Genomic DNA, 22,726 nt, shown 5'->3' with positions numbered 1-22,726 from the left:
TACAGTTTACTTTTTGCAGGTGTTTCAGTTCCGCTTGAAGCCTGTCGACGTCAGAATTAGTATGGGCATGGTGGATTAAAGTTTTAAGGACACCCATTGTTTGTACCGGATGGTGGAAACTGGCAGCTTGCAGATACAAATCTGTATGGGTCAGTTTCCTATGCACCGAATGACCAAGTGTGCCATCATTCTTGCGCCGTACCAGAACATCTAAACATGGCAAAGTATTCCTGATGAATGGCTTTTCAACTAAGCAAGTGAACAGAGCTATGCAGTCCTACAAACGACGCAACAAGGAAGAAGAAGAGGTCTTCAGGTCAACGGCTTATCTACCTTTTATTGGGAACATCTCGTCACAGATAGGTAGAATATTGAGGAAGCATGAAGTTAGAGTCATCTGTCGCCGTCCTCCTAAAATATCATCACTGGTGGGATCCGTTAAGGATGACCTTGGCCTACGTAAATCAGGTGTATACAAGATACCGTGTGATTGCGGCAAGTCATATATAAGGCAGACAACAAGAACGGTGCAGGAACGTATTGTGGAACACCAGCGGCATACTCGCCTTCTCCAACCCACCAAGACCGCAATTGCTGAACATTGCATTTCTACTGGCCACTCTATGAATTACAATGATACAAAAATTGTGGCTCAAACAACAAATTTCTGGAGTTCAATTATAAATGAATCCACAGAAATAAAATTGTCAGCCTGCGAGACTCATCAATCGAGATAGCGGTTACCAGTTAAATTCCGCTTGGAATCCCATTGTAGAGAAACTTTGTAGTCAATGTAGTTATTGGTATAAAGATGAAGATCAATCTGATATCGAAATGCCAAGTTTTCACCATGGAGCGCGCCAGGTGTAGTGCACGGAGTTGTGAACACACACTCTAAACAGTACATGCACAGCACATGCGCAATGCAGCCCCCTTTGGCGTTAAATAGCAGAGCTCAGCACGTATTCGCCAGTACTTCTACAACTGCACTCACCTGAAGATGGCCAAAAGACTTTGTGCCGAAATATCGTGGCAAGATGTTACTGACTTATGGCAGTTCTCCTGTGTTTTTAAGTAAAATCAGTATGCTGGGAAAATTTCAAACATCACATGATTCCTTTTGTTTAAGATGACAAAATTAAATGGTTTGCTACATTGTTATAAATTAATGTTTCAATAAGTTTTCCATTATATTATAACATTCATGTACAACTGAGCATGATTTGGATGCAGCCAGCCATCGCCAATATTTAAATTAATTTCCATAGCCTTCTTAGGAATGTTTAGGTTATCTGCAGATTTCTCACTCACATGGAATGCATAAAACTGATGTCACTCAATCTTGTTCATTTGTTAAGAATAAAATTTTATTAATGTATTACATTTATAAAACAATTGTTACAGTTGTACCACTGAAGCACAACAAATTATCATTTTCATCGAATAATTATTTCTAAATCGTGAATTTTACTATGAATTGATGTAAATCATGAATAATTTGGTTCATAAATTACTGGTGCACCAAATTCAACTTTAGGCTTAAATGAAGCACTAATATTTCTCTCTCTACTAAAATAATCACCAATTTTTACAAACATTTCATAGCTAAATTAAAATTAATATTAACTGACTTGAAGGGAATGATTTTAGGAATGTTGTTAACTACAGTTTCTTCATGAGCAGTAACAGCTTGATTATTAAATCCTAACATACGTACAACACTGTCTTTTATGTCCTACTAAAATTTAACATTGCTCACAATAATAAATTGATTTAAATATTCATTCAAAAGTACAAAGTCTTTTATTTGAATAAATTTATCTAAGCCAACAGGAATGCCTATAGTTTCTCCATCACAATATAGTTTATTATTTATTTATTTAATATTGGACCCTAAAACTTTTGTATAAAAATCAACACTTGCAACCTTTTTATAACTATCTCTTATAGGCACAGTTAATCTTTTTTTGTGGATACATGACTAATCAATAAATTTACTACTACTAATTAAAATTTTGTTTATTAAATGAAAACAGACTGGGAACCAAAAGCAAGACTTTCTGAGAGGAAATCAGCAAATAAACATGCTAAGCTTTTACCGAATTCTATTCGATGTGCAATAGTAGGAACAAATGGATTTGGAAAAATGGCACTACTGATCAGTAATTATATTTTACCTCCAGGAGGCTAAATGGGATAAATTCAATCTTTTATATCAGTATTTAAAAAATCTGAAGCAACAAAAATATCAGAAATTCACAAAAATGTGTAAAACAAGTGGAAGACAAAAACATAGAGGATTTCTACTGTTACTGAAAATAATGAATGTATCATAGATGAATGTGAAGATGATTCAGTTGGTTCATTTGATGTATCACTTTTGAAAATCACGATATAGGTAGAGAATATTACACTGGAGGTACACGTAATGGATCGAGTTGTTTTTATTTAGCACAGATGTATTCAAAAATACCTAAACGATTAGACAAAGATAACCAAATTTTTTAAAATATTTTCAGACAACATCATACAATTTTAAAACATATTTACGACGAGTTTGTTGGTGGGGATTTAAAATTTGAAGATTTTAAAGAAATGTGTAGTATATGTTATAATATGGATATCTTCAGATTTTTCACAGTAGATATGATTAGGAAACTATCTGAAGGCAAGTTTTGACAACATAATAAACATAAATAATAAATATGTTAAACAAAGCCACAAACTTTTTAAAAATAACCTATTAATATTTTAGGCTTTATTAAATGTTTGCAAAATAAGATACAGAAGTTGTTAAAAAAGCTAGATGATTTAGATAAAGGAAGAATTAAAAGAATCATTAAAAATGAAAGAAACAACCAAGAATAGAGTATGAAAAACATAAAAAATAAGATCACCATGTTTTTAGTGCATTGAACAAGTAAGACATTTGATTGAAAGTTTAGGTGAGGATGTTCTGAAAGATTTTGAATGAAACAGAGAAGTCGAAAAAGACATTAGTCTTAATACAAATCATCATACTATTCCCCATCTGGAGGAGTTTGGAGATATACCACTAATTGATTATACATTAAATGAATCAGAAATAAAAGATTTACTGAATAAACAGGAAGAAGAGATAGTGTTAAAAATAAATGATAAATGACAAAACATTTAAAAATAAATATAAGTAAAAGACTGTAAAAATATATTAAAAATAGTGACTAGTAAGTTTTTGGATTAACACCTGTTGGTATGGTTAAATATATTGATAATTTAACAGTAAAATTTGATGGAGATAAATTAATTATTGGCATAAGAGTACATAAAGATATTGATGATTAATGAATCTTTTAACAATAAGACTTGTTATTGTAGATAATATAAATTCAAAATGTGACTATATCGATTTATCAAAATATGTTAATATATCATTTGAATCAGGTACATTCTATATTGAAAATAATACAAATAAAATAAAGTAGAGGAATTAAATATTATAATTTGATAAAAGAAATTGTTGAAGTTTATTTTCCAAAATTAGCAACAGATCTGCAGATTCTTGAACTTATGAGGAAATAGATGAAGGATTAGTAAAAATGTACAGAAAAACCCATACAATATGTTTGGATGAATGATGTTTAAGCCTTAATCACAGATCAGCAGTCGTTCATAGTGAATAATTGGCTGGAAACAAAAAGTATCATAATAAAAAGTATGAAAAACGCAAATGTTAAATTTAGTGATTTCATTATCAACACTCCTAAAGGAATTCCGTGCTTGATTAGATTTCTCAACAGTCTTCCTCACACATTTCAGAAGAGTGAGAAATATTTTAAAAAATATTGTAAGGGCTTAGGAAATCGGGCTTTAAATAATTTACTAATGCCAGAGATGGATGTACCAGGTTATAGATTTTGTGGACTGTTAACCAAACTAGATGAAAGATCAGCTAGGGGAGATGAAGGAATAATGCCATTATATGAAGCATGTAAACAACATGGTATTGCCTATAGAGATCATAAATACTTAGAGAAAGGACAAGAAGTAGATAAACTACTTTTAAACTAGCTACAAAGGAAAGGTTGCATAGTTCTGATGCTTATTTGGGAGACAAATGGGCTGCAACTACAAATTAATCATGGGATTAGGACTTGCACTTGCAGAAGGAGGCTTCTTCCTTATCATGATGGTAATGGTTGAGGATAATAAAATTCTTTAATAAATTTTTATTCTATATAAATGAATAGTTCTAGCATTGATTACAATTTCCTACCTAGTGCCAAGACTGAAACTAAATCAACTGAAATTAAACTCACTGACAAACTACATAGTATTAATAATTTTTCAACTGATATTCAAGAAAGAAAGAGAGACAAGAAAGCTGGTAGAAGCTGACTCATAACATTAAGTATACATGTTGTGAGAAAATTATTGAATATCTCATGAAAACAAAAGAAAGTAATGGACTAACAAAATATGAAGAAGAGTTTCTTCCATTATTAATAGCTGCATTACCATTTATGGCTGCTGCAAGGTTGGTGGCTAGAAGAGCAGCAGCTGTAGCTAATCCAGTAATAAACAAGAGAAAAGGTGACAAGGAATTGGAAGAAGAAAAAAGATACAATATGGTAGTAGAGAAGCAAAAAATTCCAAACCAAAACAGATACTTCCACTAAGGCATTAAGTAATTTTGATGTAGAAAAACGTGAAATGCCAAAAATCAAGCGTTTTCGTGGTGTTTACATAACTGACGATTCACCTAATAAACTAAAAAAATTTGATCTGAAATTTTTATTTTACATATTTATGATAATTTGGCGCTCACTGGATATGCTATTGTAAGAAAAATGACAAAAATTCTGTGTTTGATTCATTTGGAGGAGATATTCCGAATGAATTGGTTATATATCTTGGTTCAGGTCAGTTGTTCTATAACTGATGGCAAATATAATATTTTAATAAAGTAACATATGGTGATTTGTGCATCTACATCTACATTTATACTCTGCAAGCCACCCAACGCAGTGTGGCGGAGGGCACTTTACATGCCACTGTCAGTACCTCCATTTTCTGTTCCAGTCGCGTATGGGTCGCGGGAAGAACGACTGTCTGAAAGCCTCTGTGTGTGCTCGAATCTGTCTAATTTTACATTCGTGATCTCCTCGGGAGGTATAAGTAGGGGGAAGCATATTTGTTTTAGAACTATTGTTAGATAATTTCAAGTTCAATGTAATGTTGAATCTAGTAAATGTAAATTTTTTGAAACAACACACTGGAAATGTGGTTTATCTGCAATGTCCTGAGGAGTTACATGATTTGTATAAAGATTAACCACTTGCTTCTGATTATGAAATTGTGCAAGGAACTAAAGAAAGAAAGCTATTGACTGCACTGAATGAAAAAAAGGTTTTTCACTATGGAGATCTTAAAGAATATTTATCTTTAGGAATGAAGATGACAAAAATATACCAAGTTTTAAAATTTAAACAATCTGATTGGTTGAAAAATATGTAGATTTGAATACAGAAACGAGGCTGTAGACAAAGAGTGGTTTTGAAAAACATTTCTACAAATCGATTAATAATTCAGTATTTGGAAAACAAAGAAAAACAAAGGTCGTGTAAAATTAGTTTCAAATGAAGAAAAGTGTGGAAGGCTTTTGGCAAAGCCGAACTTCAAGGGGAGGGCAATACTTAATGGAAATCTTGCTGCTTCTCATATGAATAAGACAAAAATTATGTTTAATAAACCAATTTACATTTGAATGAATATACTTGATTTACCTAAGGAATTAATGAAGGAGTTCCATTACAGAGTTATGAAACCAAAATGTGGAGGAAAAAATGAACTTTGTAATCAAACTACCAATAGTTACATTTGAATATATAAACAGAAGATTTTAATGAAGATATAAAAGAGATTCTTGATAAGTTTGATACTGGTGATTATCCAACAACTAATGTTTACAATATTCCTCAAATAAATAAAAAAGTATTAGTTAAAGTGGAAGATGAGTGTAATGTAAAAATATAAGATTTTTTTGTATAAGAGCAAAAATCTATTCCTATACTTTTGGTAATAAGATAGAGAAAAAGTCTACAAAAGTTAAGAAAAATGTTGCAAAAAATAAGATAAGTTTACAAGATTATAATTATTGTTTGTTTAATAATATTGAATCACACAGAACTATTTTTCTGATACAGTGCCATAAAGCTGAAATTTATTCAATGAGGTAAAAAAGAAAGCATTGAGTCCTCATGAAGATGAAATATGTGTTTTAGAAAACAAAATAGATACAGTACTATCTGTTACAGATGCCACTAATTAAACAATTATTTTTCATCCTTTTCATAATCACTATCTTCTAGAAACTCTTCTTCTTTATCTTCAAAAAATGAAGAATATAATTCCTAATTATCACATATCTTTCTGCTAGCTCTTCAACAGTATATATCATTACAGCTTTTTTGTTGCTGTTATTTTGATTTTGCCTTTTATAATATACAAATTTTAATAGCAAAAATATTTTCAACACATATGTTGCTGTCTACTGCAGTGCCATAATGAATAAATTGATTTTTCACCCTGATAAAATTTATTCTGTATAAATGGAGTACCTACCCAAGAAGCTCAAATGGCAAGCAGTTCTAATTTGTTTAAAAACTCAGTGGACTAGAATAAATGTTTTATATGACATTACTGGATGTGATTAGTTGAAAACTAAATATATATAGAAAAAATTTATATGGAACTCAATAATGAGTTTAAAATTATTTTGCCAAACAAATGGTTCAAATGGCTCTGAGCACTATGCGACTTAACTTCGAGGTCATCAGTCGCCTAGAACTTAGAACTAATTAAACCTAACTAACCTAAGGACATCACACACATCCATGCCCGAGGCACAGTTCGAACCTTCGACCGTAGCGGTCACGCGGTTCCAGACTGAAGCACCTAGAACCGCACGGCCACACTGGCCGGCTTTTGCCAAACAAATTTATAAACTAGTTAGTGGTCCCAAATGCAATTATTTTGAAAATTTAATATTCACATAATTTATAAAGGAATAAAGAAATGGGATGCACACAGTGAATTTCATCATATCCTGTTTTGAGACTTTCAAGATTTTGTTTATATTTTTTAATTTTTATCCTGGATTATTAAAAGGTACAATTTTAAGGGAATAAATGAGTGAGAGAAATGTTAAAATGATTATTTATTTTTCTGAATTTTCCATTTTCTTATCCACATATTCAAGAAACAAAAAAGAGTTGGAAACGAGGAGGTGATTAGAATATTTTGTAAGTCGATTTTGTGCTTAAATTTTTACGATTTTTCTTGAAAATCTTTGACAAATATTTTGGAATCTGTGACATACGTTTGTAAAAAAATTACAATGTGAAGCTTTGAAATTAACTGAGAAGTGGTCAAAATATAGTAAAGGTTGTTTGAAAAAGTGATGAAAAGGTTAAAAACAGTTAAAATGGTCGAAAAGTGTTGAAAAATGTCTATTCTTTCATGTGTGTCTCTTTCACTTTGTTTTCTTATAAAATTTGAATTGTTAATAAAAGCCATGTTCTCTTATTCTTTTGATGAATTTTAGACCTTTTTCGAGAAGTTTATGCTTATTTTTGCTACTTGTGTATTTTCAGCCACAAGTTGTCTAGCAACCCCATATACACTCCTGGAAATTGAAATAAGAACACCGTGAATTCATTGTCCCAGGAAGGGGAAACTTTATTGACACATTCCTGGGGTCAGATACATCACATGATCACACTGACAGAACCACAGGCACATAGACACAGGCAACAGAGCATGCACAATGTCGGCACTAGTACAGTGTATATCCACCTTTCGCAGCAATGCAGGCTGCTATTCTCCCATGGAGACGATCGTAGAGATGCTTGATGTAGTCCTGTGGAACGGCTTGCCATGCCATTTCCACCTGGCGCCTCAGTTGGACCAGCGTTCGTGCTGGACGTGCAGACTGCGTGAGACGACGCTTCATCCAGTCCCAAACATGCTCAATGGGGGACAGATCCGGAGATCTTGCTGGCCAGGGTAGTTGACTTACACCTTCTAGAGCACGTTGGGTGGCACGGGATACATGCGGACGTGCATTGTCCTGTTGGAACAGCAAGTTCCCTTGCCGGTCTAGGAATGGTAGAACGATGGGTTCGATGACGGTTTGGATGTACCGTGCACTATTCAGTGTCCCCTCGACGATCACCAGTGGTGTACGGCCAGTGTAGGAGATCGCTCCCCACACCATGATGCCGGGTGTTGGCCCTGTGTGCCTCGGTCGTATGCAGTCCTGATTGTGGCGCTCACCTGCACGGCGCCAAACACGCATACGACCATCATTGGCACCGAGGCAGAAGCGACTCTCATCGCTGAAGACGACACGTCTCCATTCGTCCCTCCATTCACGCCTGTCGCGACACCACTGGAGGCGGGCTGCACGATGTTGGGGCGTGAGCGGAAGACGGCCTAACGGTGTGCGGGACCGTAGCCCAGCTTCATGGAGACGGTTGCGAATGGTCCTCGCCGATACCCCAGGAGCAACAGTGTCCCTAATTTGCTGGGAAGTGGCGGTGCGGTCCCCTACGGCACTGCGTAGGATCCTACGGTCTTGGCGTGCATCCGTGCGTCGCTGCGGTCCGGTCCCAGGTCGACGGGCACGTGGACCATCCGCCGACCACTGGCGACAACATCGATGTACTGTGGAGACCCCACGCCCCACGTGTTGAGCAATTCGGCGGTACGTCCACCCGGCCTCCCGCATGCCCACTATACGCCCTCGCTCAAAGTCCGTCAACTGCACATACGGTTCACGTCCACGCTGTCGCGGCATGCTACCAGTGTTAAAGACTGCGATGGAGCTCCGTATGCCACGGCAAACTGGCTGACACTGACGGCGGCGGTGCACAAATGCTGCGCAGCTAGCGCCATTCGACGGCCAACACCGCGGTTCCTGGTGTGTCCGCTGTGCCGTGCGTGTGATCATTGCTTGTACAGCCCTCTCGCAGTGTCCGGAGCAAGTATGGTGGGTCTGACACACCGGTGTCAATGTGTTCTTTTTTCCATTTCCAGGAGTGTATATTCTATGCTGACGACAGCTGCAACAATATGGAAATCGAATTAGTATCTGGAACAGATATTCATGTAAATGTGTAAGTTCTGGAGACTTTGTTTGCACTGCAAAATCATCAAATACCAGAACAGAGCGTCATCATCGCCACACTGTCTCGCAATCCTGCAACGGAATTAGGTGCAACCACAGTGGAGATATTTGGAACAAAGTCAGGTGTTTCAGTTGAAAAGATCTTTATTTTTTTCTCTTTTAAAATGAAATTTGAAACTTATAATATTGTCTTTGATCGATAATTTTGTCATGAACTGCCACAGGGTAATGACATATAAATGTAGTACCTGCGCCATATCTCCTAACGATTTTTCTGTTGATATGTAAAACAGTAGTCATAGATGTTCCCATTCAGTCAACGCCTTTGCCATGTTCCGCAGATTCTGATTTCTCACCTGATACATAAAACTCTGAAATGGGCAGATTTGTAATCTGCCATTATGTGGAATTTGCACGAACCTGTCTCTAGGTTGTTCTGACTGATAGAAAACCAAAGCAGACATTGTATTCACATCTGACAGCTGGTGTGCACATGTTTGGAGGTAGTTGCTTTACATTGTTGACAAAGTTGTGGAGTTGCATGGGTTGACGGAGCCAGTGAATTTCTAGGTGCATGCAGTGTTACTATTGAACAACATTGGTTGTAACTATATTTAATGTCAGAGAATGACGTTTATTTAATTATTTGATACTGCTTTTTTTTTTTGCTTGAGTGTATTTAAATCGACATCGCTACTCTGCAGTCCACACTTAAGTGCTTGGCAGAGGGCTTACAGAACTACTTTCAGGCTATTTTACCACATTTCCACTCTCGAATAGCAGATGGGGGAAAAGAACACCTAAATATTTCCGTGCGAACACTGATTTCCTTTCTTTTATTAGAGTGGCCACTTCTACCTACGTAGATGGTAGTGAACAAAATATTTTCGATTTCGAGGACAAATTTCGTGACTGGAATCTTGTGAAAAACTTTCGCAGCACCAAGAAACGCCTTTGTTTTAATGATTGGCTTTCTGGTTCACGTATCTCCGTGACACTCTCTCCCCAGTTTCGCCATAATACGAAACGAGATGACCTCCTTTGAACTTTTTCGGTCTTCTGCCAATAAAACACAGTCTTGGTCCGCCTTCACCACAACATTTTCTTTATGGTGGCTCCAATTTAATTGGTTCATAATTTTAACTTCTAGGTATGGCTCTTTTTGACAAGAGACCATGAATCCAATCTCACAACTAAGACAGCTTGTGAGGACTGGTGCCAAAAGCCCTCTGGAAATCTAGAAATATGGAATCTACTTCAGATCCTCTGTCGATAGCACTCGTTGTTTCGTGTGAATAAACGGCCAGTTGTGTTTCACAAGAATGATATTTCCTGAATCTGTGCTGACTATGTGTCAACATATCGTTCTCTTCGAGGTACTTCGTACTATTTGAACACAGCATATGTTCCAAAATCTTACCGCAAATTAGTGTTAGTGATATGGGTCTATAATTCATCAGATTACTCGAGCAAAGCTATATGACGAGTATATAACTACAGCTTTATTGGTTCTGGGTTGGGCAGTAAACTTCATGTTGTTGATATTTCTATTAAGGCCACAAGGCCATGGTGCAAGGCACAATTCTCTGCCTAACCTTTGTTTTCCATTGCACATATCCACGCAACGATCAGTTTGTAACATCAGCAGACTGCTGCACAAGACCACGGAACTTGTTGTGGGGAAGAGTTCACGCTGTTTTATTTAGAACTAAAGCCTACAACTTGTCTAATTTCAGTGCTTCCTCATTTCTTTTGAAATTCTTTTTGTGCTTTTGTATAAAGTGCGATGAAAAAGCTCCCATTCGAAGGCTATACAGTCCAGAATCGTCATGCCAAGCAGGGAAAATCGCTGAGAGCAACGAGTCAATCGTACCACCGATGCACCAGGTTGAAGATACCTGTTTGGTAATTGGAAATGAGCGTTTGGCGTCATTGGCCGGGAGGCCTCTTGCGGGGCAGGTCCGGCCGCCTTGGTGCAGGTCTTATTACATTCGACGCCACATTGGGCGACCTGCGCGCCGGATGGGGATGAAATGATAATGAAGACAACACAACACCCAGTCCCTGAGCGGAGAAAAATTTCCGACCCGGCCGGAAATCGGACCCGGGCCCGTAGGACGGCAATCCGTCGCACTGACCACTCAGCTATCGGGGGGTGGACACCTGTTCGGTAGAACTCCGTGACCTGCTGTTTGAAGAAGTCCATAAGTTCCTGCTGCACATCCTCGTCCGACGGGAATCATCGCCCTGCAAAGACCGTGTTTAAGGGATTGAAGGTGTGATAATTTCATGGGGAGAGATCAAGACTATAGGGTGGGTCCTTGAGTGTCTCCCACTTGAGTTGGTATAACTTCAGCATTACGTCCCGGATTGACGGACGTCGTGTGTAGAATTGCAACCAGCATGGAACTTTGTACACCATTCCTCAATGGTCGTTTTAGACAGTCATGCTGCCAGTACACATTCTTCATTCTCCAGTGGATATCTGTGTTTGTCCTTCGGCAGCCAAGGGAAGAATAACAGCATGTTGGTTCTGTTTCGACGCATTTGGTAACAATGTCACCATATTTCCCGTTTCCGCATTTACCGACACTCGTCGGAAACACACGATTGCCACACTAATCCTTTGCCTACATGTCAAGTGTACTGAGGTGACAAAATTCACAGGACACCTCCTGATAACGTATCGGACCTCCATTTGACAGTATGGTGCAGCGACTCAATGTGGCATGGAATCAACAAATCGTTGGAAATCCCCTGCATAAATATTGAGCCATGTTGCTTCTATAGACACCTATAATTGCAAAAGTGTTGCCAGCGCAGGATTTTGTGCACGAACTGACGTTACGATTATGGCCCACAGATGTTCGATGGGCATGATGTTGGGCGATCTGGGTGACCAAATCGTTGTCATGAACTGTCCAGTGTTCTTCAAACCAATCACGAAACATTTGTGGACCGATGACATGGCGCATTGTCATCCATAACAAATCCAACTTTGTTTGGCAAGATGAAGTCGATGAATGACTGCAAATGGGCTCCAAGCAGCCAAACATAACCATTTCCAGTTAATGAACGGTTCATTCCATGGTAAGACAGTCCACACCATTATGGAGCCACCACCAGCTTGCACAGTACCTTATTGACAATTGGGTCCATAACCTAGTTAGGTCAGCGCCACACTTGAACCCTACCATCAGCTCCTACCAACTGAAATCGGTACTCATCTGACCGGGCCGCGATTTTCCAGTCGTCTAGGGTCCAACTGATATGGTCACGATCCCAGGAGACGTGTTGCAGGCTATATCATGCTGTTATCAAAGGCCCTCGCTTCGGTCGTCCGCTGCCATATCTCATTAACGCCAAATTTCTCCGCACTGTCCCAACAGATACGTTCGTTGTATGTCCCACACTGTTTTGCGCAGCTATTTCACGCAGTTGTGTTTTTCTGTTACCACTGACAACTATAAGCAAATGCTGCTATTCTTGGTCGTTAAGTGAAGGCCGTTTGCCACTGCATTCTCCATGGTGAGAGGTAACTTTTGAAATTTGGTATTGTTGGCACACTCTTGGCAATGTGGATCTCGGAATACTGAATTCCATAACTATTTCCCGCCAACGGCCTTGCCGCAGTGATAACATCGGTTCCCTGCAGATCACCGAAGTTAAGTGCTGTCGGGCTGGGCTAGCACTTGGATGGGTGATCATCTGGTCTGCCGAGTGCTGTTGGCAAGGATGGTGCACTCAGTCTTAGTGAGGCAAACTGAGGAGCTACTTGACTGAGAAGTAGCGGCTCCGGTCTCGGAAACTGACATACGGCCGTGAGAGCGGTGTGCTGACCTCATGCCCCTCCACATCCATATCGAGTGACGCCTACGGACTGAGGATGACATGGCGGTCGGTCGATACCGTTGGGCCTTTATGGCCTGTTCGGGAGGAGTTTTTTGGTTTAACTATTTCCGAGATAGAATGTCCCATGTGTCTAGCTCCAACTACCAATCCGCATTCAAAGTCTGTTAATTCTCGTTTTGCGGTCATAAACACGTTGGAAACCTTTACACATGAATCACCTGAGGACAAATGACAGCTGCGTCAATGCACCGCTCTTTTATAACTTGTGTAAGCGATATTACTGGCATCTGCATACGTAAATATCGCTATCCCATGACTTTTGTCTCTTCAGTGTATTCACTGTAACAACGTCATCAAACAGAAACTTTTTCTCGCGTCTTATATTTCTATGGCCTCTCTATAGACTCTAGCGTAGTAATTATTAGATATTTCTAAAGACACGGTGTCAGAGAAACGAATTTGGTGGTTTCCCGGTCCAAGTGCATGATCAGCTACAGCTAATTTATCCGTTATGCCAAAACAATTTCAACAGAAAAAGAGGAGGACTCAAATTATACAAGTTGTGGACCATAGTGCCAAATAAAACAAACAGTGCCAAGTCTTTCCCACAACAAGCTCCATAGCGTACATTGGCACGCCTCTATGATTTTCAGTCTGATGACATCAGAAACCTGTTGCATGGACACACGTGAACTGTTCGGTTTGCTGAGCTCGTTTGAATTTGTAACAGCTTTCTGAGTCGTCAGAGCCTCTCATGATGTCTGCAGCATTGGAACAGGAAACGTTAGGCAGAGAATTATGCCTAATGCGCATAACACTGGATGGTTATAACTAAAGTGCAGCTAGTCACGGGGGTCCAGTGTGGGCTATAAATATCGTATGACAGCGAAACTTGGAAGATTAATGCATTAATATCGAACGAATTTATGCTGGTAAAAAAAAGGTCCAATTTTGGTCTCCAGGTACAAATCTGTTGCTGTACAGCATCTTGTCGATGTCGCCTCTGCTTATTTTAAACAAATTGTTTAAGCAGCGGTTAATATTAAAATCACTATTATGCCATTCTCACTTGTTTGACCCATTCTGCCCATGTCCCACTACTCATCCATTGCATATGGAACATTTCTGTACGTATTTCTTGCAGTCACAGCGCCAGATTTGAACCTGGCGGCAAAAGTTGGACCTACTTTCTTTCCACTTTAATGCATTAGAATATCTTTGAAAAGTGCCGATTTTCGGCACGATTGTGTTCCGGCTGCGAGTGTTAAGGTTGGTATTGGCATCGCCAGAGACACTGGGGGGCCGAGTTGGCGCCGAGTGCCCCTCTGGCGATGAGGAGAGGAGGGTTGGAGCATACAGCGAGGAAGACAGAACGGCAGAGTGTTGGGGTCCATATGGTCCGAACTGTGAATTAATAATTTTAGCACTCTGTCGAAATGAAATGGTGGTGAAACCGAGACGCTTGGGAATTCAACGCTGCTGTCGAACGATAAGCCGTGGGCTCTGCAATTGAATTGACTTAATTTACGGCGAGCTGTGGCCGATGTAGTTTGTGGGTGTTTTGCCACGGCAGATAAATAAGATAGCGTGGGCCCATCCTGAACACGCTGTGCTATAGCATGTTCTCCCACAATACGGATGTCATGATACTGGAGAAGAAAGCAGTGGAATACGGTACGTGTATTAACCTTCAGTGACTTCTGCGGTGTTAGTTTACTTAACTGTGTGGCGATTGAGCAGTAACTGTCACTTTTCAACGAAATTTACGACTGTGTAAAAGTGTGGCCAATGCCGGATGGGCGTTGTCATAAAATTATTATATTTCTTATTTGTGAACATAATTTTCTGTTACTCATTGGACAGATTTGAATGGAATTTGACAGATATGCCAACTGTGAGTTTTGGATATGTTTTTATATCTGCATGTTAAATGAAAGTGAATTCTGAAGTTTGTAAGGTACTTTTCTACCGTACGAGTCTGTAAGTTTTTATTTGGAAGTGATGTTGTTCGCTACTGTTACTGGTTGAGATTTTATTACTTGATTAACAGTTATTTAACCAGCCTTTCTATAAAGTGTTTTAAGAGTTGCTTTTCAGTGAACTATTATTAATAAATTATGTAAATCAGTAATGATGTGTAAGCAGTTCTTGAAGACACCCATCTCCATTAGCCAACCAACCATGGTCAGTTGGGAACGGGCATTGATGTAACATTAGGGGACTAGAGGCTATTTGTTAAGTTCAACGCTAATCCTGTTGTTTGTTGTTCTTGTTGAAGTGTCTAGTCGCCCCTAAATTAAAATCAATTCCGCACACCATAATTACAGCCCACACTGAAGCACTGTGATTAGCTGCACTTTAATTACAGTCACCCGGTACAAATATCGGCTGTATCGCAAACACCTGCTGTGACAGCCTGCACTCTATGTGTATATTTAATTTAGTTTTTTTACGTCAGAATCCCATCACTCTTGACTAAACTTTGAGGTTATTTAGCGTAACATAACGGTATTAGGTCAGCACTTAATTAAACAGTGTTTTAAACTGACGCCGACCGCCCCGCTGTGTCTGGCAGCGGACTGGGCGCCAGCGTCGCCTGCGGCTGTGGCGCAGCGGACCACTAGGGCGGGGCACCGGCGGGTGCGGCGGGGGCGGCGGCGGCAGCACGGCCGAGGCCTGCGTGTCAAGGCCTGGCCGTGGCCCCTGGCCGGCTGCACACCACGTTTCCCCCAGCTGCGGGCATTCCGCCGCACGCGCCCATTATAGCCGGGGCTGGCCTTCAGCGCTGCCCACTCCGTCACTCCGTCTTTGTGTGAGATGCGGGTACGCCGCGCCATCTCGTGTACTTTGTTTTTCTGGGCACTGAGAGCTGAGTCAATGAGACATGGCAAACACATCACTTCATCTCCAGAACGGTCCAGCCCCTACATAATCTGCGGCTCTCTTTTAATCTTCAGATACCTGTAATGCTCCGAACAAAAAATATGTGCCCAACAGTGGGAGGGAAGCAGGGGCCACACTCGTCTACTAGAGGAGATCCAGAAAACCAGCGTCCAATATCCTAGAATCTTGGACATACTCTGAATTAAAACGAAAGGAGGTATCTCTAACAGAATGACCCCCTCCTTGCCGACCATCACGAGTCCCGAAACAATCGATCATTCGGAACATATGTAATATTTCTGGCTTATTCAGCCATCATATTAGGCTCGAGGAAGCTATTCCCAGGGCAGTCGAGATGCAAGAAGCATAGAGATGACGCAATGTGGGATGAGGTACCGGTGACAGATGTTAGATTCGATACCATTCCCGTGAGAGAGACCGCCTGCATGATGCTGCTGCTCTGTGATTGGCTGCTGTGTTCGGCGGTAGGGCGCCAAAACGTTAAACTTTAGTTGCTATTATTAATTAATCCTGTCATCCAAATTACTTCATTTTTTTAAATAAACTTCTCTCAACAGCCAGCTATCAATCAGTCATTTCAAAATTATTAAAATCAAAGTATTACTAAAACAAAAGACTGACGATATTACTGCCGATGCACTTCGGTAGCGTTCGGGTCACGCCTTGCTGGCTTGGCGCGCGAAGTGTCTCAGGCAGTCCGGCTCTCCAGTTCTGACCGTTCCAGCAGACATGTTGTCTGTTATAGCAGTATTTGTTTCACGCAATTTTATTTACTACAGTTTCGACCGTCGCTAGGTACAGACATGTTGTCTGTAATAGTAGTATTTGATTCATGTAATTTTATTCTCCATTTCTGACGGTTCCAGTAGACAGACATGTTGTTTGTCGCAGGATGTATTTCATGTTATTTTAGCCAGATATAATGACTGTGGAAAGATATCTTCAATACGTTGTGTTCAAGAATAGTTTCTCGTGTCTACATCAATAAAAACGCGAGTGGCATCCCAAATGAGTTATAGTTTATTCGTAGCAGCAGTTCCTTGCGAAGTTAATTTCAGCCTCAAGAAAAAGAATCCACGACCTGTGTGCTATTTTCTGCGCTGGGGACATCATCATCATGAAGACAGCAGGTTAGTGAAGAGTACAAGAACTTACGTATTCCACACAGGGCAGTGGAAACAACTAGGCACCTCACGTGCACTGCATGCACAGTACAAATGTGCTCAGTGACACGTCATCTGCAGTAATGCAGAGGAGGTAAAGAAGGATGAAAGTGTTAACACTATCTCTCATTTATTCCTTTTTCTTGCTGTACATAACTCAAGCTTTTCCCAATGAAACGAGCCAGTCACGTAAGTGCAATATTTATTGATTCCGCAAAGTATTTAGCTCAATAGCAAAACCAACGTTTATTAATGACAGTACGATGATATGGGGTAGCAAACAAAACCTGTGACTGGAGTAAGGATTTCTTGGGAAGCGGGGTGCAGCATGTTACCGAAGGTGGACAAGAATATGGAAACACCACAAACATAACACATTAAAATGCGTAAGGCGGTGTAGGAAAACCGTTGTCGTTCGAAACAGATTCCAGTCCTCTCTGAATTAATAAATAAATACAGGTCCTTTACGGCTTTCAAGGGACTCTTGTACTATCCTTCCTGCACAACAGCGCAAGTTCAAGTAACAATGATGGAGGCGGACAGCGATCACACAACCTTCGCTCCAAAGTACACCACAAAGGCTCAATAATGTTGAGACTGTGGTGACTAGGGGAGGTGCGGCAACTCATCCTCGTCCTCATAAAGCCAGTTCTGGACGATGCGACCTGTGTGAAAAGATGCCCTTTCGCCTTAAAAAAATGGCTCTGAGCACTATGCGACTTAATTTCTGAGGTCATCAGTCGCCTAGAACTTAGAACTAATTAAACCTAACTAACCGAAGGACATCACACACATCCAGGCCCGAGGCAGGATTCGAACCTGCGACCGTAGCGCGGTTCCAGACTGAAGCGCCTAGAACCGCACGGCCACACCGGCCGGCCTTTCGCCTTCGAACGCAGCTTCATCTTTGGGTAACCAATATTGTACCACAGGACGGACCTAATGAGCCGAAATTGTCACATAATCCTTGACTGGAATTCGCCCTTGCACAGTACCCGTGGGGTTCATGGAATACCACGTTATGGCTGCCTAAATCAACACCGAAGGCGCGCAACATTTCACTCTAGGGACATAAATTCGTTCAGAAGTTGGAAGCAGTGTGCAACAAGATTCATCGAACAAAATCATTTCCTTCCATTGCTCCCCATTCTAGATTCTATGGCTTCAACACCGCGTTTTCCTGATGCTCGCATTTGCGTAGCTTGTAAGTGCTTTTGGAATTCCAGCTCTTTCTGCAATCCCCTACTACTGGAGTGCCCTTTGTGTTGCTTTGGTGTTGACAGGGTTCTAGGGTGTGACATTCAGTTGTATATGACAATATAAAAGCCAGTCAGAGGAAAAATTATTATTAATAAAAATCACAGAGGAAGCTGCTGCAGAATGGTTATAACTAACCTTTCGCTATTTGAAAGGGCCCCCCACGAAGAACGAGTGATCAGAGAACACTGAAACTTGGAGGAAACATCCGGAAGGACATACGGAAGAGAATTAACGAATAAACCGTTGAAAGAAAAACATCTTAATTTCTACCCGAGAGGGTAACAGTCGTTAATTATGTACCATTTTTACGTTCCAGCTAACAAATATTGTTCAGTGTGAGGACTATCTGCACCCACGACAGCCTGGAACCACGTTACAGATAACATTTCACAATTCTTCGCAGCAATCCTCAAACGGTGGACCATGGAGTGTTCAGCTGTTGTGACACAGCCCGTGTACTGTTTGAAGGTTGCACATTGCGTCCAGCATTCTCAGCCATGGTAACAGTAACTTCTTCAACAATCTGTGGTGAAATTGGCCATCGGCCTCTCCATAGAGCAATTTCGATACCGCTAGTTAATTCGAACTTCCGAATCATTGTGAGGTTCCGGGGCTAGCAGTGTATTTAACACTAAATTCTTCTAGAATCTTCATATGGGAATGATGCTTTAAGCTCCCCTGTCTTCTAACTCCGACTTTTGCTGTTGCACAAGGATTAAGAAGAAACGCTAACTGACTGTAATCGACCCTGCAAGTGGAGTAGAAGAGAGTTTGGCACCTGCAACAATTTAATTTGATAAAGGAAAGTTTCATTAACGTAGTGAGAAATGAAAGAGTTGCTCTACCGATCAACAGAACGAAAGTTCTGTCCAAAATAACAATTTGATTTATTATGACTAAGCTCAAAATAATAAACAAAACACACAAAACATTTACAATAAGTCAAATTGGATACTCAAATAAATGCTGTGAAGGTGAAGTTGTCCGTAAACTAGATTGTGACATTTATGACCAAGTTGTATGTGGAGCCAATTCCTTGTGAATCAAATCTTAAGACAAACACACAGCCAACCAAACATTAATTGCTGATACAGTAGTGATAACTCAGACAATGGACACCCAAGACAGAACCACATTAGAAAAGACGGGAACAGGCGCGCTCTGCTGAGCTCTGATTGTCAGGTTGAGAGGTGGCATGAGCCCCCTCTCATATTTATATCTTACGATTCTCCTCTCTAAGTGCATGCGGTGGGAAGTCGCTATTTCTTCACACGCGGACTTCCCACGCAGCGTCTCTCGTCACCCGGGTGGTCCGGTGACAGGCGGGTTAAGCCGACGTGTGTGAGGCAGTCGAGTGAATGCTTTGCAGACGCCGACATTGTCAAGAGACACGCCCGCTGGGGTGTGAAGTAGCGGCTGGGCTAGAGGTTCCGTTACTTCGTAGAAACTTAGCGAAAACACTTTCTGGCGGGCTACCAGCGAGGCGTGGGAATGACTTGTGTACCCAGGCAGTTGTGGCGGGAAAATTCCCGCACTTTCTGCAAAATAGTAACGGTGATTGGTTTGCTCAGGGCATAGCGCCGTGACGTAGCAAAATCAGCACAGAAATTGGCGCCAAGAATCTCCATTGGTGGAATGGTAGTGCTCCGGCAATGGAGTGGAATTTCCGCCGGTTTTCGGGTTGCTGATTGGTACGTAACCACGGCCACTGTCGTGGGGGCGGGAATGTTGTGTGTTCGGCCTGTACGGGTGCTCAGGGGTAGTCGGCTCTCGCCTTTCGGTCGAGGACGTCGAAGCAACCAGCCCTCGCCTGCGGTACGCCAGATCGTGTTCTGGCAGCCAAGAAGACAGTTTTGGTAATGTATGTCCGCAGCACCGGCAGATAGGGATTTTCCTAGGTAATAATCAGAGCTCAGCAGAGCGCGCCTGTTCGTTTTTTTTTTTTTTTTTTCTGTGTTCTGTCTTGAGTAGCAGCAATTATTGTTAGGTTAGCTGTCTGTCTCCCTTCAGATTTGAGTGGCAAGGAATTTGGCTCCACATACCACTTCGTCTTAAACCTCACAATCTAGTTCAGGGACAACTTCACCTTTACAGTGTTTGTATGAGTATCAAATTTGAGCCAATTTGATTTATTGTAAACGTTTGTGTTTTTGTTTATTATTTTGTGATTAGTCTTAATAAATCCTATTGTTATTTTGGACAGAACTTTCATTCTGTTAATCGATAGAGCAACCCTATCATTCCTCACTATGCTAATGAAACCTTTGTTTATTTAACTTATTTATCAAATTAAATTATTGCAGGTGCCAAACTCTCTTCTACTCCACTGGCAGGGTTGATTAGAGTCAGTTCGCGTATTTTTCTTATCCTTGTGCAACAGCAAAAGTCGGAGTTAGAATAGGGGGGGCTTAGAGCATGATTGACATATGTGGATTCTAATAGAATTTAGTGATAAACACACTGCTAGCCCCGGCACCTCGCATAATATGGCGACCCTTTGCCTCGGATCTTTCCTGAGAATCACTGATTAACAAACAGTATTCTTAGTACGAACATTCAAATTTTTTTTCTCTAATTTTTTTTATTGATTAATACCCAAGTTTTTTTTCTGGTAGTTCCGCGTTTAATTTTAAGTAGCGGCGCATGATTACAGTTTTTTTTCAGTGTATATATTTTTTTTGTTCATTGTTTTTTTGTGTTTCGTTGATGTGGTGTCCGTACCACATCGCACTTTGTCGGATTTGTGTGCGGTTTCTGTACCACATCAAATTGTGTTTGTGATTACGGCGTTGGAACAGCGTTGTTGAAATTTTATGTCTATGTGTAAAAATATATGGAGTAGATTAATTTAATTGTGCATTCTAGATAAATTTGTTTTTCATGAATGATAACGAGAAGTAAGGCACAACTATTATCGATCGAAGCTAAAACAAAAGGGGATAGAATAATGGATAAGGGGCAGTTTATTGACGGGAATAGGTTCGGAGATTAGATGGGCACATTTTTAGCAGGACAGGACGCCAGGGTCATTGATGAGGAAGGTGATTTGGACGCGATCTTAGAGCAGCGTTGCGGCCGTGATTATGATAGTGAGGTAGAGGATGAAACAGAGACAGTTACACAGGTCGAGACGGTAGCAGAAGTTTATAATAAAACGAACGAGAGCAGACAGGGGCCAGCTCGGCCACGTCAGAGCTCTAGCGCCCAGGTGTCCAGAGTTACATCACCCATGTGTGACGAGGATCAAATTGATGTTATTAACCCAATACTGAGCTTCCTACGGTCAATGAAAGAAGAAGCTGACGAACAACGCAAGAAGGAGAAGGAAGAAGCTGACGAACAGCGTAAGAAGGAGAAAGAAGAAGCTGACGAACAGCGTAAGAAGGACACGGAGGCAATAATTTCGCATATAGGGGAAATTCGTGGGGAATTATTAACAATAAAGAAAGAATGTGGAGAAGCAAAACAAATGTCAATGCTAGCACAAAAAGTAGCAGGCCTAGCCAAAACGGCAGCAATAGGGGCAATGAAAGTCGCGGAATCAACTTCTAAACTCGCAGGGCGCTTGCGACGTACAACACAATCCCATTCAAAATCCCTAGCATTCTTAAAAACTCAAGGTAATATCGCGGTTGCGAACACCACGAAACGAATGGAAGAAGTAGAGAGTCGGATAGCAAAACTAGAGCAAAACGGGCACACGAGCACTGCGCGTTCGGGTACCAATGATGGAGTACAAAGAACTGTGTCTCCGAGGAAAAGCCCGCCGTGCTCTAGCCCATTGACCGAGTGCGGAACTAACACTGCACACGCAGAAACAGCGAGTAATAGCTCCAATAATTATAGCCCACTTAGGAGAGTGAATTCTGAGTACCACTTCCACTGTGATACAGAGGTAGCACATCACAGTTATCAGCAAGATAGAGCAGGACACTCAGCAGACGTGCAAGTATCGGAAACGAGTGACAACAACAGTGCGAGGATCGGAACGGATTTTGATCACAATCACTTCCTGTCGATACTAAAATTCCAGAAGTTCAAAGAAAATGGAGGGTCGATGCATCCGAAGAGCTGGGTGATGCAGTTCACAAATTCATTACCGGCATCATGGCCAACCCAGGCAAAATTAGAATTCATGTGTGGACACATCGAAGGCCAAGCCGCGGAAAAGATGCGGGGTGTGGCAGTGACGTGTCGGACTTATCAGGAATTTGTTGGTGCATTCCTGCGGACTTACTGGTCAAAGGAAACGCAAGACAGGATTAAAGAGGAAATAATATTTTGTCCTGAACTGGAAGTGTCCGGGCATAGGAGCGCAACCAAATTTCTTGATGATTTACTCAAGAAGAATCAATTTTTAGATAGTCCATATAGTAAC

The 22,726-nt window shown here is 40.7% G+C and overlaps 1 pseudogene; it reads left to right on the top strand.

Annotated features, from left to right (window-relative positions):
• The first annotated feature begins 12,783 nt into the window (after window positions 1–12,783).
• Window positions 12,784–12,901, top strand: LOC126238062 (5S ribosomal RNA; annotated as a pseudogene).
• Window positions 12,902–22,726: the final 9,825 nt, after the last annotated feature.

This window comes from Schistocerca nitens, chromosome 2 (assembly GCF_023898315.1).
Source record: "Schistocerca nitens isolate TAMUIC-IGC-003100 chromosome 2, iqSchNite1.1, whole genome shotgun sequence".
NCBI classification, from domain to species: domain Eukaryota; kingdom Metazoa; phylum Arthropoda; class Insecta; order Orthoptera; family Acrididae; genus Schistocerca; species Schistocerca nitens.
The sequence above is the reverse complement of the archived record's forward strand: the minus strand, read 5'-3'. Positions and strand labels throughout refer to the sequence as shown.